Raw genomic sequence first — 15,642 nt, 5'->3', positions numbered from 1 at the left:
CCATCTAAACAGTAAGAAAAATCATTAGTTAATATTATCTTGGTTATGTATCTAATGAACGAAGCTTCAATTTTCTTCATTCATGCAGTGGCAGAAAATTTAAATCTGGAGAAATTCTGAATATTTTACATTGTACATCTAGCATTACCACAAACTGTAAAACCATTTATAAATGATTTACAGATGTGTACTTACCATAAAGAAGATATGCTACGTTGCAGACAGGCGCAATTGAGACACATACACACACTTGTGTCTGTGTGCAACTTGACATGTCTTCTTTACAGTAAGTAGTAACCTGACTTTTCCTGCGTTGTTGATGCACAGATATAATATGTTTGTCCATATGGAATTAAGTTATCTGACGTGAGCCCAGCTGTCTGACTACAGTCAAACAATAAACTACCTGACCATAGTAGCGTTGAAAGTGAAACAAGAATTTGTATTAACCAGGAGAACTGGTATTTTTCTCTACATCCTTAAATGATTTTATCTTTAGTACACATTTTATAAGACAGTTTCTATTCTTTGGTTGCTTAGCAAGTTTAACAAGAGTGATGATGCATGTGTCAGATTAGTTGCAATGATTCCACCATACTTAAAAGTACACAGTAAGAGTACAAAACAACTCGGCTAAATCTCAACAAGTTTTCCTCAATCATCTTAAGTTTATAACAATGTAAAGTAAGGGAAAGGCAATTGCTCACATGCAGTAGATCAATGTGTGGAGCACAGTAACACATAACAGAATTCATTCTAGCTTTCAAGCACTACGTCTCTCTCTAGCAATAGTACTCACATTCACATACACAACCACACAGAAACCCAAATGCACACTCCCTTGACCACGGCAAGACTGATTACAATAGCCAAAAAAAATTTTACTTTTTATCTGAAACTGTCATGAAAGCAGCCAATCTTTATGTTTCAGGCGTGCAGATAACAAAAATGTTAGTGAAAATGCAAGATTAGCTTTAATTTTTAAGTTATGATAGCTTTACATTATTTCCTAAATAAGCATATGCATGTATTTATCTTGGTGTTATCCCTCAGAGGGAGGTCGTTGAAAGCACAATCGTTTTGCCTGGCATTTGCAATTTTCTGCTTGTGATTCCCTGATTAGTGTCCAGCAGTAATTGGCTAACATTGATGCACTCCACTTTCCCTGGTATCTTATCTCCATGTCCAAAATTTGCTTTATGATAATTGGTTACAGTACCACAGTTGCCAGGAAAGAAGTCCAGGAAAGAACCTGAAATATAAATTTAAAGACATGTTGCAACCCAGTCTTTTGTAGCAATGCAGAAGATTTGCCACAAGATCCTTATAATTTTCTGCCCTCTTATTCCCTAGAAAGTTTGCTGACACTTGAACAAAGGGATCCCAAGCTAACTTTTCACCGCCTGTCTGGATAGTATTGAAATGCTTATCTGTGTACAGTTTCCATATCTCAGGTCCCATGAAAAAGCCCCTCTTTTATTTTTGTCTCACTAAGATGTGGAAATTTCTCTTGAAAATAGAGAAATGTTTCCCCAGTTTTGTCCATGGCCTTCATGAAGTTTTTCATTAGGCCCAATTTTATATGAAGAACAGGGAGAATAAAGTTCTTGGATTTGCCAGTGTAACATTGTGAGAGCCTGCTTCAAGTGATTGAAGTGTGGCCAGTCTTACTTTTTATAATGAAATACTTTGGCACAGTTATCCCAGAGGCACAAGAGGCAACAGAATTTGGAGGTGCCATGTTGTATCCTAAGTAATATGCCTATGACTATCAAATTCCTTGAAATCTACCAATTAAACTTGGCATAGTTCAATCGCAATAACAGTTGTTTTATGTTATCATATGTTTTTTTTTTTCTTCAAGTAAGGTGCATACCCAATAAGAATGATGTTGCCATTATGCAGTAGCACATACTTGGACTGAATTTGGAGTCAATGAACAGCCTCACTGATAGCTATTATAGTCAATGCGCATAGCTGCCCTTAGTCCCACTACAAAATACAAAGTTCTTTTCGTTTTAGAAAATGGTAGGAATGGGATGTGCAGTTACAGAATTCAGTCACATTACTGTCTTATCAAGACAATTCCACTGTTGTTGTAATCTTGATGCCAACAGTTCAGCTTTTCCTTTTGGTAATACCAGGTCTCTCACTAGGTCATTAAGTTTATGAATTTTTGTACACTCATTTTTAAACACAAAATAAGGGTCTTTTAACAGGGTGTATACAACCCGGGACAACCTGGAGATCCGGGAAAAGCCCGGGAATTTTTTCATCCGGCAGAAAATGAGTAAAAACCCGGAAATTTTGTAGAATCCCGGGAATTTTTCATTCTTTTAGTTTTCAGTTAAATTCTTGTAATTTTGACTGGTAAGAACCGATACTCTAACAAAGGACATTACTGTATCCTGCTAGTGCAGAACAATACTTCAACAATAAAACATTAACGAGATAAAGAAACAAAAATAACTTAAATTTCAAAGAAAATGCGCCATATAGGATGACACACACATTGCTCACGCAAGCATTTGCCAACAGCAAAATGTGTCAGAGGCTTTAGGAAGACTATGCAATGCTTCATAACAACAGATTGCCTCCCATGAGCATGAAGTCACAACTGTTTACATTAGTCGTTTTAGCAGCTACGTGCGGGCCCGTGCGCATGCGCAGTAAAGTCGTGTTTGAGTAGTAGATTCTCCCGCTTCTGACTACAGGAATGTGGCTGTTGGCTGTGCAAGCAGTTGCAACAAGCAGCTAGCTGCTAGCGGGAAAATTCATATACTTGAGGGGAAAAAACCTTGTTTCACAAAGTGCCAAGCATCCAGTGCACATTGGTCTATCGATTATTCATATAATTTTGAAACGCATTCCTGTTGGCTTTTGAACATTTTTAAACACATTTTAAGTTGATTTCTGAATCAATCATAAGTTTATTTTTGAATGCGTGCGTAGTATATGTGATGTCTCTGTCAGGTGAATCCTCGTCGCATCTAGAAATAAACTTTCTGTAGACAAAAGGAGACGGGGCTATACGAGCTGAGTGGAGTAAAGCCGAACGGATGAATGCCAATCGCTGTCTGATTATGTGGTTGATTGGGTTTGCGAATGATCAGCGTTGTTATAATTACTAGTTAAATCCATAGATTCAGACCACCAGAATGAAATAAACGACTAACAGGAATAAAAGGTGAGAAAGATTACACGTATTATTTTCTCGGTGTATCCAAGAAAATGAAATTTTGACAGAAAATTTTTGGCCAAATCCCTACACTAGTAAGGCCCAGTTGTACAGTCCCCGGCTAGCTAGCAGCCACTTACGTTCTATTCTGGAGGTAATGCGAAAAACTTGTTGTACGAACATGTAAAAACGCATAACCAGAGAATAATCGCGGGATAACTAAACCGTTGATCCTGGCAGGGTTAGTGAAGTTAATCGGCAAACAAATTTTGGCAGGAATACCTACGAAATTGTTGATGACAAGATTGTTTGTTAGAATGGGAATGGGAAAAGAAAAGAAACAGGGACATCTCACAAATTATGGAAGAATAAGTCGATTCCAAATTTATATAAAAAATTTGTAATACTACTTTTCGATCTCATGCTTGAGAAACTGGTGCATATGAATGAAATGTGAAACTATTTCCTAACATAAAGCTTTTTGCTTGTAGTAGGCCTAATAGGCATTTGATATTGGTACTTCATGAATTATATTCTGCAGTGTTATAAAAATGACTATTTGTGCCAAAACAGTTTCATTTATTTGGTGTGTGTTACAAAATTGCTGCAATATTAGAAAGGCCTATTTTGTTTTATCTAGCAGACAGTGACAAAATAGACGTAATCAGATCGAAAAACCACATCAGTCTTGGGTATTATTTGTATTAACAACTTTTTCAGTGTTAGATAACGACATTTCGATTTTTCATGTAGCAAAACATTTGATGAACTTTGATGAGGTAATAGATTCTTTCACAGAAAGGAAAGCATGCCATGTAAAGCTTTAGCAAGATTAGAGGGAAAAAAATGCTAAGAGCTAAGGATTGAAGAAATATGTACCTTCTTGCTTGTCTCTTGTCTTTATTGGTTATGTCACACAAAACAGCAAGTTATTAGCTAATAGGCAATAAAGAGTGCAAATTTTCTGAAGAGTTCTTGTTCTCCCGATTACAAATAATCCCATACGCTATTAATTGCGAGATGTTGAGGGGGGGGGGGGGGGCAGGAGAGGCACTACAGGATTCCACTGTCCTGAATATAGTTTGATGGCATCCATTACAAAATATAGACATTTAAATTTCACAGAGCGAAATACAGTGACGTGCGACAGAAGAATGTTGTATGAAGAGACGTTGCACTGCACTTCGGCACACATAAAACATAATACTATGGTTAGAGCTTAAATAGTGGCAACTGTTTATTAACAACCGATGCGAAAGATTTACATGCTTGCAACTGTTACTGTCCTTCAAAGTAGTCACCAACATTGTGTAGAACCTATTGGGAGCGATGTGAAAGGCATAATACACCGTTAGCAGACCCTGTTCTGTTGATGGTGCAAATGGAGCAGTCTAAAGTTATGGTGATTCTCGTGTACGACTGTGATGGTGTTATCCTAACGCATTACGTTCCTCTACAGCAGACCGTCAATGCACAGTATTACTGTTTGTCTTTGGAGCATCACCTGCGACCAGCTTTGCGAAAGAAGCAGCAACACTTTCGCGCAACCCACTCATCATTTTGCTCGACAATGTGTGGGCGCATACAGCGCAAGCTGTGGCTGCTCTGTACAGTCGATTGGACTCGGAAGTACTGTACCATTCACCACATTCCCGGACTTAATTTCTTGTCACTTTGATTTGATTCCAAAGATACCATTCACCACACTCCCGGACTTAATTTCTTGTCACTTTGATTTGATTCCAAAGATGAAGGAACCACTTTGTGGCATTCACTTCAGAACTGTTCCAGCGAGTCAACAGGCAGTAGACGGCTCCATTCGCACCATCAACAGAACAGGCTCTGCTAACGGTGCACTACACCTTCCACATCGCTAGCAACACTTTCTACACAGTGCTGGTGACTACTTTGAAGGACAGTACAGGTGCAAACATGTAACTCTTTTTGCATTGGTTGTGAATAAATAGTTGCCACTATTTAAGTTCCAACCTTCGTAACATGTCTTACATTTCCTTGAACACACATGTTTTATGGTTCAGACTTTTCAGAAAGATGTGCGCTACAAGATGAACATATATTTGAAAATTGGATTCTTTTTAGTATTGACCCGGTTCACAAATATCGTAGATCTGGGACTGATGTGCAGAGCAGTCTGAGTTATAGTGGGTATTCTCCATGTGACCTGTGTTCACATTTAGTGATTTTGCTGTTTTCCCCTTCATTTACTCATGTCAAATGAAAACAAAACAGATATCTGTGGCCGGGAGCTATCAAGGGAATTAAAATACTTTCACATAATTATGGAAGGCTGAAATATGTTATTAGTTTCAGATTTTATTTTATTTCCACCTTTCTGACAGTCAAGCATTAATCGCCAGAACAGTGAAGCTATTTTTATCTGTTTGCCAAAGAAATTTGACTTTTATTAACCTTTTCCGCAGAGGCAGTCAGTGTATTTGAAACTAAATGTTTAAATCCACAGTACTGGCTAGTTTGAACTGTTCGCTGCAATCCAAGTGCACATTTTCATCTTTTAGCACGTATGGCATTATGCCATAATAAAGAACTAAACATTATATAATTCAGTACTGGTGCTCCAAGAAAATTTACATCCCAAAAACAACACTGTAAAGCATAATATCAAGTTGAGGCCTACTTCATTGGGAATCTGGACATACGAATGTACACTTTAAGCTGAATTACGCATTTTAGTATGGTTCACGAAATTCCGATGCTCTTGGAGTATCCTCTGATGTCTTGTTTCTTTCATCACATAATGTTTGGTCTTTTAATGTTTTACACGTATGTACATGCGGGCTACCTACATCATGGTAGCTGCGCAAGCACAATGACATCTCTGATCTGCACTCTGGCAACTGCTGAAACGAACTGTTTTTAACAGGTCGCAGGAAAATATTGCGAATGGTGCTTTGAAAAGTGTTACTTTCAAAGTAACTTTCCTTTTACGTAAGTTGAACTATGTGCGTGAATGTACCATGAATTTCTTAAATCACAGAGCATTTGACTCTCATTTAAAAACCAACTCTTTGATGACTAGCCATTTCGAAGAATTTCAAACCCTGAAGATCAGACATTTATTTAATTATTAAAAATTTTGCTGGCACATTTGTGTGTAACGCGCAAAAAAGATCAACATTATATGCGAAAGCCTAGCTTCTCTTTGAAATATGCTCACTATTTTTATATACTTGAATTTAGCATATTTCGTGACAGTTCACTTTTCCGTGGATGTTTATAAGATGATATTTGACTTTTTTGTGTTGGCTTCAGTCGTCTAGTGAAAGTATGATTCCATAATGCTGTTTCGTCGGCTGCGGAAATGTCCTGGTTCAATGCGTTTGCATCATTTTTGGTGCTTCAAATACCATTTTTCCGAATGTGCTTCCTTCTTGGTCACTTGCAAATTATTATAACAGGGACTTGTACATTGTTCCGCCATCACACACCGAGTGTTCACTGCCGACTGACTATGGTCAAAGATGACTCCAGCGTCAAAGACATTTCACACAACACACATGCTTCCACTTGTAACCAGTCTCTTTGATATTATTCATCACATCTACTAATATTAATCAGTATGCTGTCACTCTCAAACATATAAGCAAATTAGCATAAAATAAGGCAAATTACAATTCACAAAAAATATTCTGACAAAAACATAAGAAAACATTTACAACCTCCCTCATTAGATTTGGTATCGACAAATCCGGTAGAAAATAATACGTCTCCCAGATCCATTACATCTTGCAGCTTATTAACCTTAGAGACAAATATTGTATGTGAAAGCTTTTCTTTTCTTGTAGCAACACTATGTATGTTAATTTAAACTATTAACTTCCCTGTTTATGTGTTCGTGCTACTTAACAGTGATGTTGCTGTTGGCTGACAAATCACGTGTCCTGTACTCTGAATATCTGCTGCCATCGGCTGGCGGGATTACGTGACATGAGCTATGAATGGCTTACAAAATCATATCGAAATCTAGATTTCAATGATTTGGAAAATAACGTGGTGTTTGGTGGAATTCTAATGTATACTTTTGTAATACGAAAATATGCAGGGTACATGTTGCTGCACATCAAAAATCTTTCCAAAACGTGTCTTTTTCCCTGAGTTTCGTTTAAAGTGCTGGGAAGTTCTACGCCCATGTATAAAACCATAACCATTCAAAGGATTGATAAGTTTTGCAGTTCCAGGGGAAAATACACTATCACTTAACATGAAAAAAGTGTGTTTTCACTTGGGAGAAAGAGAATTTTTAACCGGGAAATCTGGGAATTATTATTATTATTATTTTTTCCTTATCCACGTGTACACCCTGTTTAAAGAACTAGGTTTTGAAGCGGATGATGGAGCACTAGGTTCAGTACTGCTGTTGTCATCATCATCATCATCATCATCATCATCATCATCAGGTGGGACAGGAACAGGCATTCCGTCTCCACGAGGCAGTGCTCACAGTGTCAACAGTATGTTAGGATACGTTGAAGACTTTCTCTTCTTGGAAATATCATGTTAATGGAGTTGTGATACATAAATTACAATCATTTACATGGTTCGAAGTTCCTCATGATCATGAGTGTAGCAAAGCCCATGAAGGTCTTTTCTGATTCAACCACAGTTGCAGACTTGGGACAATATATGCAACATACATGAGGAGCCCAGTTCTTATTCCGGTCCCCAATTTCACAGCCAAAGTACAGTCTGTACGCCTTACTAATATATGACATTATTGACCTCCTTTGCGATTTCAATGTAGCCTGTCCGCAGATGTAGCAAAAATATGCCTCACACTTTGTGAGGCATATTGAATCACAGGAATTGCAATGACAACACACACTAACTACACTTCAGTTACAAGTTTTTCCGGCATACAAACAGAACACAGCTTATTACAGGCCGAAACTATACTTAAATGAAACGTGCTTCGCCCGTCCCTTCCTCTTCCTCTTCCTCTTCTTCCCCTTCCCCTTGTTGGTATGTGCCTGGGCTAAATCAACAGAATACACACAGTTGTTGCTGTTACCTGAAACTTCATGACTCTGTCATCAGCAGGATTTCAAACCCTATATGGCAAGGGACTGGCAGTGAATGCTAATAAAATATAATTATAATTAAATGCACCTGTCTTTAACTTGGAAACAAGAGCTAATTCAAGTATTTCATTCTCGTTTTCGTTATCATTGTGGTCAATATAGTTAACTAACATTTACACTACTGGCCATTAAAATTGCTACACCAAGAAGAAATGCAGACAATAAATGGGTATTGATTGGACACAATATATTATACTAGAACTGACATGTGATTACATTTACACGCAATTTGGTTGCATAGATCCTGAGAAATCAGTATCCAGAACAACCACCTCTGGTCGTAATAACGGCCTTGATATACCTGGGCATTGAGTCAAATAGACCTTGGATGGCGTGTACAGGTACAGCTGCCCATGCAGCTTCAACACAATACCGAAGTTCATCAAGAGTAGTGACAGGCGAATTGTGACTAGCCAGTTGTTCGGCCACCATTGACTAGACGTTTTCAGTTGGTGAGAGATCTGGAGAATGTGCTGGCCAGGGCAGCAGTCGAACATTTCCTGTATCCAGAAAGGCCCATACAGGACCTACAACATGTGGTCGTGAATTATCCAGCTGAAATGTAGGGTTTTGCAGGGATCGAATGAAGGGTAGAGCCATGGGTCATAACACATCTGAAATGTAATGTCCACTGTTCAAAGTGCCGTCAATGCAAACAAGAGGTGACCAAGACGTGTAACCAATGGCATCCCATACCATCACGCCGGGAGATACACCAGTATGGCGATGATGAATACACGCTTCCTTCATCAAAGTCGGAAACATGATGGTACGCATTTCTCCTCCTTACATGAGGCATCACAACGACGTTTCACCACGCAACACTGGTCAACTGCTGTTTGTGTATGAGAAATCGGTTGGAAACTTTCCTCATGTCAGCACGTTGTAGGTGTCGCCACCGGCGCCAACCTTGTGTGAATGCTCCCGAAAAGCTAATAATTTGCATATCACAGCATCGTCTTCCTGTCGGTTAAATTACGCATCTGTAGCACGTCATCTTCTTGGTGTAGCAATTTTAATGGCCAGTAGTGTATTTTATCCCACTTACATTTTCTCTGTTGGCTGGTGTTATTGGTACTGGGTTATTGAAAGCAGTTGTCTGAGCTGATGGGAAGTGGGGAAGGGGGTAGGGCAGGAGGCAAGAAGGGGTAGTGGGAAAGATGTCAGGTCTTTGGACAGATGACTTTACTGTCACACAACAAGGTGAAAAAGTACAGAATTTACAACAGAGTGTAAAAAGAGGGTGATGGAGTGAGGGGAGGATCGGGAAAGGGAGAGAACGATGAAGATTAAGAGGGAGAGGAGAGAGAAGGCAGAGGGGTTGAAAAGGGGGGAGAGAAGAAGATTGGTGGGAGAAGACAGTGCATGATCTGGACAGAGGAGGAGTTGTATGGAAGAAGAGACAAGGGGAAAGGCAAGGTGAGCATTGGGAATGGTAAGGCAGGCTTCTCAAGGCGTCTAGGTCCATCCCAAAATGTGACACCAGGATCCCTCTCCCTCCTCACATTAGCAACCCCAAGCCCTCCTTCCTTTTTTCTATTTCCTCGAGCTTGACAAACCGAACCTCACAAGTCTGTCACTGATCGTCCCATTGTGGCTGGGTACAATGCTCCCACAGAATGAACCTCTGTCTTTGCTGACCAGTACCTCCCATCTTACATTCAAGACATCCTTTGCATTCAAGATACTGCTCACTTCCTTTACTGCCTCTCCACAGTTCCTGTCCTGTTACCACCAAACTCCTTGTTGGTCACTGTGAAATGCCATGGCCTTATGCAGAACATCCCTCATGCTCGTGACCACAAGGCCACGGAACATGTCTTTCCCACATCATTGTCCTGATACCAAATCCACCACCTCTTTCCTACTCCTCCTAGCCAGTCACATGCTGAATCATAACTATTTCATTTTTGAAGGCTGAACCTACGAACAAATCCACATTACTGCCATGGGTGCTCACATTGCACCACCATATGTAACTTACTTATGGGCCATGTGGAGGAATCCTTTCCATCCAGGCAACACGTGAAACCTCTTGTCTGTTTTGGATTCATTAATGACATTTTCATGATCTGGACTCAAAGCAAGGACCACCTTTGTTTGGAGCCGCGTGACCGCTACGGTCGCAGGTTCGAATCCTGCCTCGGGCATGGATGTGTGTGATGTCCTTAGGTTAGTTAGGTTTAAGTAGTTCTAAGTTCTAGGGGACTGATGACCTCAGATGTTAAGTCCCATAGTGCTCAGAGCCATTTGAACCACCTTTGTTTGTTTCTTCATAACCTCAACAACAAGTCTCAAATCTACTTCATAACTCATTCAGTTGCCTTCCTAGACGTCAATCTCCACCTCTCAGATGACTCCATATCAAGCACACCGACCAAACAATACCTCCACTTTGACAGCTGTCAAAAAGTAACTTTCTTACAGCCTCACCATTTACAGTGAAAGGCAAGAGGAGTTGAAATATACCAGTAACCTTACCAGGGCCTTTACTGAGAAACAATATCCTATCCAGCATATCCATAAATGAGTATCCACTGCCATCTCCTCCTCTGACACCAGTAAACCTGTTAACCAGTCACCAACCAGCACTTCCCTGATCACCCAGTATCACATTGATGTTGAAAAGCTCAGCTACATCCTCCACCAGGGCTTCAACTACCTCGTATCATGGCCTACCCAAAATTCTACACACAGCCTGCAAAGTTGTATTCGACCACCCACCCAACTGATTGTTCCTTTGTGGTCAGCCCAGTTTCAAGACCTGTCTCATACCCTTACCCACTGCCTCCCACCACAGTCCAGTTGCAGGCATTTCCTACCAAGTAAAAGGCAGGGCCACATGTCAAAGCAGCCGTGTTATATATCATCTATATTGTAATTACTGTATAACATACTGTGTAGGCACAGTAACACATAACAACTGTCTACTTGCATGAATACTATTGCCAAACTGTGGCAAACCATATACTTCACCATCCAGTTGTTGAAAATGCTGCACCCCACAACACAAATGACTAGAACAGCTGCTTCACTATGCAGGCCATTTGGATAATTCTTTCCAGCACAAGGTTCTCTGAAATATGCGGATCGGAATTCTCTCTCCCAATGCATCCTGTGCTTTCACAATCTCCTTGGCCTAAACCTTCCTTGGACCTGTTCACACTGTCTCACCTTGCCCTTCCCCTTCTCTTTTCTCTACATTCTTTCTCCGTCCAGACCGTGCTCTGCCTTCTCCCACCACTCTCCTCCCTCCCTCCCTCCCTGTCTTGTTGTATGGCTGTGAAAAGATCTGAACTGCCTTTTTCTTGCTACCCCTCCTTGCGTCCTTCCCTACCCCCTACCCCCCCCCCCCCCTCCCCACATCCATCAGCTCCGCCAACTGCTTTCAGTAATCGAGTATCAATAATTAGTATTGCCATAGCCACAGGAGTTTGCTTTTGGGTGCCTGTATGCTTGTGGGTTTGAATGTGTTTACTATTGCTGAAAAAAGAGTTGGTGTGAATACTGTTTTGTGTTATGTGTTACTGTGCTCCATGCATCAATCTGATATAGGTGAGTGGTTGCTTTTCCCTTATTTTGTGTATTGTTCCATCTAGGAATTTCCATTATTTTTATAGCTCCACCACATGTGAAAACAACACTGCATACATGGCAGCGGAGTTAATGTAATTAAAAAAAAATATATGTAGTAAACTTACCGTTGTGTTGTGAATACACAATACTGTACTTGTCAACTTAATCCACTAGAATGAACCAAATACTGTTGTTCATCAACCTAAGTGTGGCCTTCCAGGGGCCTCAGCCAGTGATGGCTGATGGCTGGGTATGAGCTGGGTGAACTAAGAGACCTGAATTGGTGGATCCACAATGGCACTGCTTCTCTAGTACTGCCAACTGTGTGCATACTGTAGCAACCACTGTTAGGTGTGATGGTAGTACATCTCCCTTACAAAACCCGTAAACCTCAAGAGGAGTGCTCTGTTTGTCTGATGAGGTAAAACATGCGAATCCATTTAACAGACATGGCAGTCCACATTTTACAAATGTCTGCTTGTGTGTGTGTGTATGCGCGGATGGATATATATGTGTGTGTGTGTGTGTGTGTGTGTGTGTGTGTGTGTGTGTGTGCGCGCGCGCGAGTGTATACCTTTTTTCCCCCTAAGGTAAGTCTTTCCGCTCCCGGGATTGGAATGACTCCTTACCCTCTCCCTTAAAACCCACATCCTTTCGTCTTTCCCTCTCCTTCCCTCTTTCCTGATGAGGCAACAGTTTGTTGCGAAAGCTTGAATTTTATGTGTATGTTTGTGTTTGTTTGTGTGTCTATCGACCTGCCAGCACTTTTGTTCGGTAAGTCACATCATCTGTGTTTTTAGATATATTTTTCCCACGTGGAATGTTTCCCTCTATTCTCTCTCTCTCTCTCTCTCTCTCTCTCTCTCTCTCTCTCTGCTAAACAATGGGTCAGGTAGCATTAACTCTCTCCCTGTGTTTTTTTGATAAGGGAGAGAGCAAGATTACATGCAGTATTTAACCAAAAACCTTCTTCTCTATTTACGAAGTAGCTTGCCATTTTAATCTCAACTGTTTCCTTGATAACACTACCCCAATAGCTACAATGCTTCTTCCATCTCAAAGTCCCCAGTATACATTAGGAGCCTGTCCATTCCATGGTGGTCTGCCAAATCACAGTTTGCAATTGGTTTGTGTGCAGCTCTGCAATACTTCAAATATTACCCGTGTACTAAGAATCTCTTGGCCTTGCAGGTCATGAGGGCAGCACAGTGTCTTGAAAGGAGGATATAAGATGAACATCAACAAAAGCAAAACGAGGATAATGGAATGTAGTCGAATTAAGTCGGGTGATGCTGAGGGAATTAGATTAGGAAATGAGACACTTAAAGTAGTAAAGGAGTTTTGCTATTTGGGGAGCAAGATAACTGACGATGGTCGAAGTAGAGAGGATGTAAAATGTAGACTGGCAATGGCAAGGAAAGCGTTTCTGAAGAAGAGAAATTTGTTAACATCGAGTATAGATTTAAGTGTCAGGAAGTCATTTCTGAAAGTATTTGTATGGAGCGTAGCCATGTATGGAAGTGAAACATGGACGATAAATAGTTTGAACAAGAAGAGAATAGAAGCTTTCGAAATGTGGTGCTACAGAAGAATGCTGAAGATTAGATGGGTAGATCACATAACTAATGAGGAAGTATTGAATAGGATTGGGGAGAAGAGAAGTTTGTGGCACAACTTGACCAGACGAAGGGATCGGTTGGTAGGACATGTTCTGAGGCATCAAGGGAACACCAATTTAGTATTGGAGGGCAGCGTGGAGGGTAAAAATCGTAGAGGGAGACCAAGAGATAAATACACTAGGCAGATTCAGAAGGATGTAGGTTGCAGTAGGTACTGGGAGATGAAGAAGCTTGCACAGGATAGAGTAGCATGGAGAGCTGCATCAAACCATTCTCAGGACTGAAGACAACAACAACAACATAGCTGCAATTGCATTCCGGACTCTCCGTGTTTTTATTTTCCACAGGATGACTGGTGCCAAGACAGTGTTCTGAAATAGCTGATTTGCTCAGCTGTTGTAAGTGTCTGTGATGATTATGCTCTGTACACCAGTCTCCCATAGTCCTGATAGTATGACCAATATACACTGAGGTGACAAGAGTCATGGGATAACGATATGCACATATAAAAGGGCAGTGCATTAGCGGTGCTGTCATTTTTAATCAGGTGACTTGTGTGGAAAGGTTTCAGATGTGATTATGGCCGCAGCATGACAGGAATTAACAGACTAAGCATGCAGAATGGTAGCTGGAGCTAGATGGTGTTTTGGAAGTCGTTAATGTATTCAGGATTCCGATATCAACAGTGTCAAGTGTGAGCTGAAAATACTAAATTTCAGGCATGGCCAACAGCTTTACTTAACAACAAGAGCAGCAGCATTTGTGTATGGTTGTCAGTGCTAACAGACAAGTAGCGCTGCATGAAGTAATTGCAGAAAACGATATGGGGTATACGATGAGTGTATCCATTAGGACAGTGCCATGAAATTTGTCAATAGTGGGCTATGACAGCAGACAACTGACGCGAGTTCCTTTGCTAACAATACATCGCCTGCAGTGCCTCTCCTGGGCTCATGACCAAATTGGTTGGACCCTGAATGACAGGAAACTGTGGCTTGGTCTGACGAGTCCTTATTTCAGCTGGTAAAAGCTAATAATACAGTTTGAGTGTGGCATTGACCCCACAGACTCATGGAACCAACTTGTAAACTAGGCACTGTGCAAGCTGTTTCAGAAAATTGTCTTGACACCAGTCATCCTATGAAATATAACAACATAGGGAGCCTGGCATGCATGTCTAGCTTTTGGGGTAGTGTTATTAAGGAAGCAGTTGAATGAAATTAGCAAGTGACCTCTTAAATAGATATGGAGTATTTTCCTTAAAAACTCTGTGGAATCCTGCTTTCTACCTTGTCAGAAAACAAAGGGACAGAGTTTATGCTACCTCACCCATTATTTTGTAATGCTCTCTATCGATAACTTCTGGTTTCAATCGTCTTTGGTTGTCTGGTGGGGCTAGTGTTTAGAGAGAGAGAGAGAGAGAGAGAGAGAGAGTGTGTGTGTGTGTGTGTGTGTGTGTGTGTCTGCAAACTGCAGTTTTAAATTCACTCACACAACACGTAGTTGCTGCAGCTTTGCGTTTAAAATTACAAGGTGTACTACTGTTGAAACACCGATGGTTGTTGACAGATTCACCCAGCTGCAGTCTTGTAAGTAATTTGAATGTTGTATATGCTTCGAGAAACTCTATTCTCATCTATTTGGTATTGTCTGACAGTCACTCAACTGCTCACTATGTGATCAGTAACAATACAGCATATTCTATCAACTTGGATGAGGCAGAAGAAACCCTGCGAGCGATATTTAATAAATTCTGGCTGACTGGAGACTTGAGCAACTTAAGAAGGAAGGCGACATTATCTCATGTAAAGGTATGCAAACGTTTTCTAAATGTTTGCAAATCATGTAACTGAAACCCATTATTTCCCTATTCAAATAAGGGAAACTGCCTAAAAACCTCATCCAGAGTGGCCAGCACAGTGGCTCTTGTTGTTAATGCACTGGGTGGGATAAAACCAGTACCAGAGGATCACCCCAAATACTGGAAGCAGCGTGCTAGTGCAAATGGCTATCCAGGCAGGTGTACTCTTTTAAAGTATTTTTTCACTTTATTGTTGTATTGATTTTCTTAATAATCAGTTTTAATATTCTGGTGCTCTAAATCAGAATGGGTACTGAAGGCAGGGCTATTGAATGCTCTAAACCAAGAAGT

The 15,642-nt window shown here is 40.6% G+C and overlaps 1 protein-coding gene across 5 annotated transcripts in view; it reads left to right on the top strand.

Moving 5' to 3' along the window:
* Positions 1 to 15,642, top strand: part of LOC124594111 (GTPase-activating protein skywalker) — a 309,749-nt gene that overhangs the window by 251,549 nt on the left and 42,558 nt on the right. The window lies entirely within an intron of this gene.

The sequence above is a fragment of the Schistocerca americana genome, chromosome 2 (genome assembly GCF_021461395.2).
Source record: "Schistocerca americana isolate TAMUIC-IGC-003095 chromosome 2, iqSchAmer2.1, whole genome shotgun sequence".
NCBI classification, from domain to species: domain Eukaryota; kingdom Metazoa; phylum Arthropoda; class Insecta; order Orthoptera; family Acrididae; genus Schistocerca; species Schistocerca americana.
Note: the sequence above shows the minus strand (reverse complement) of the source record. Positions and strands in the feature narration are given on the sequence as shown.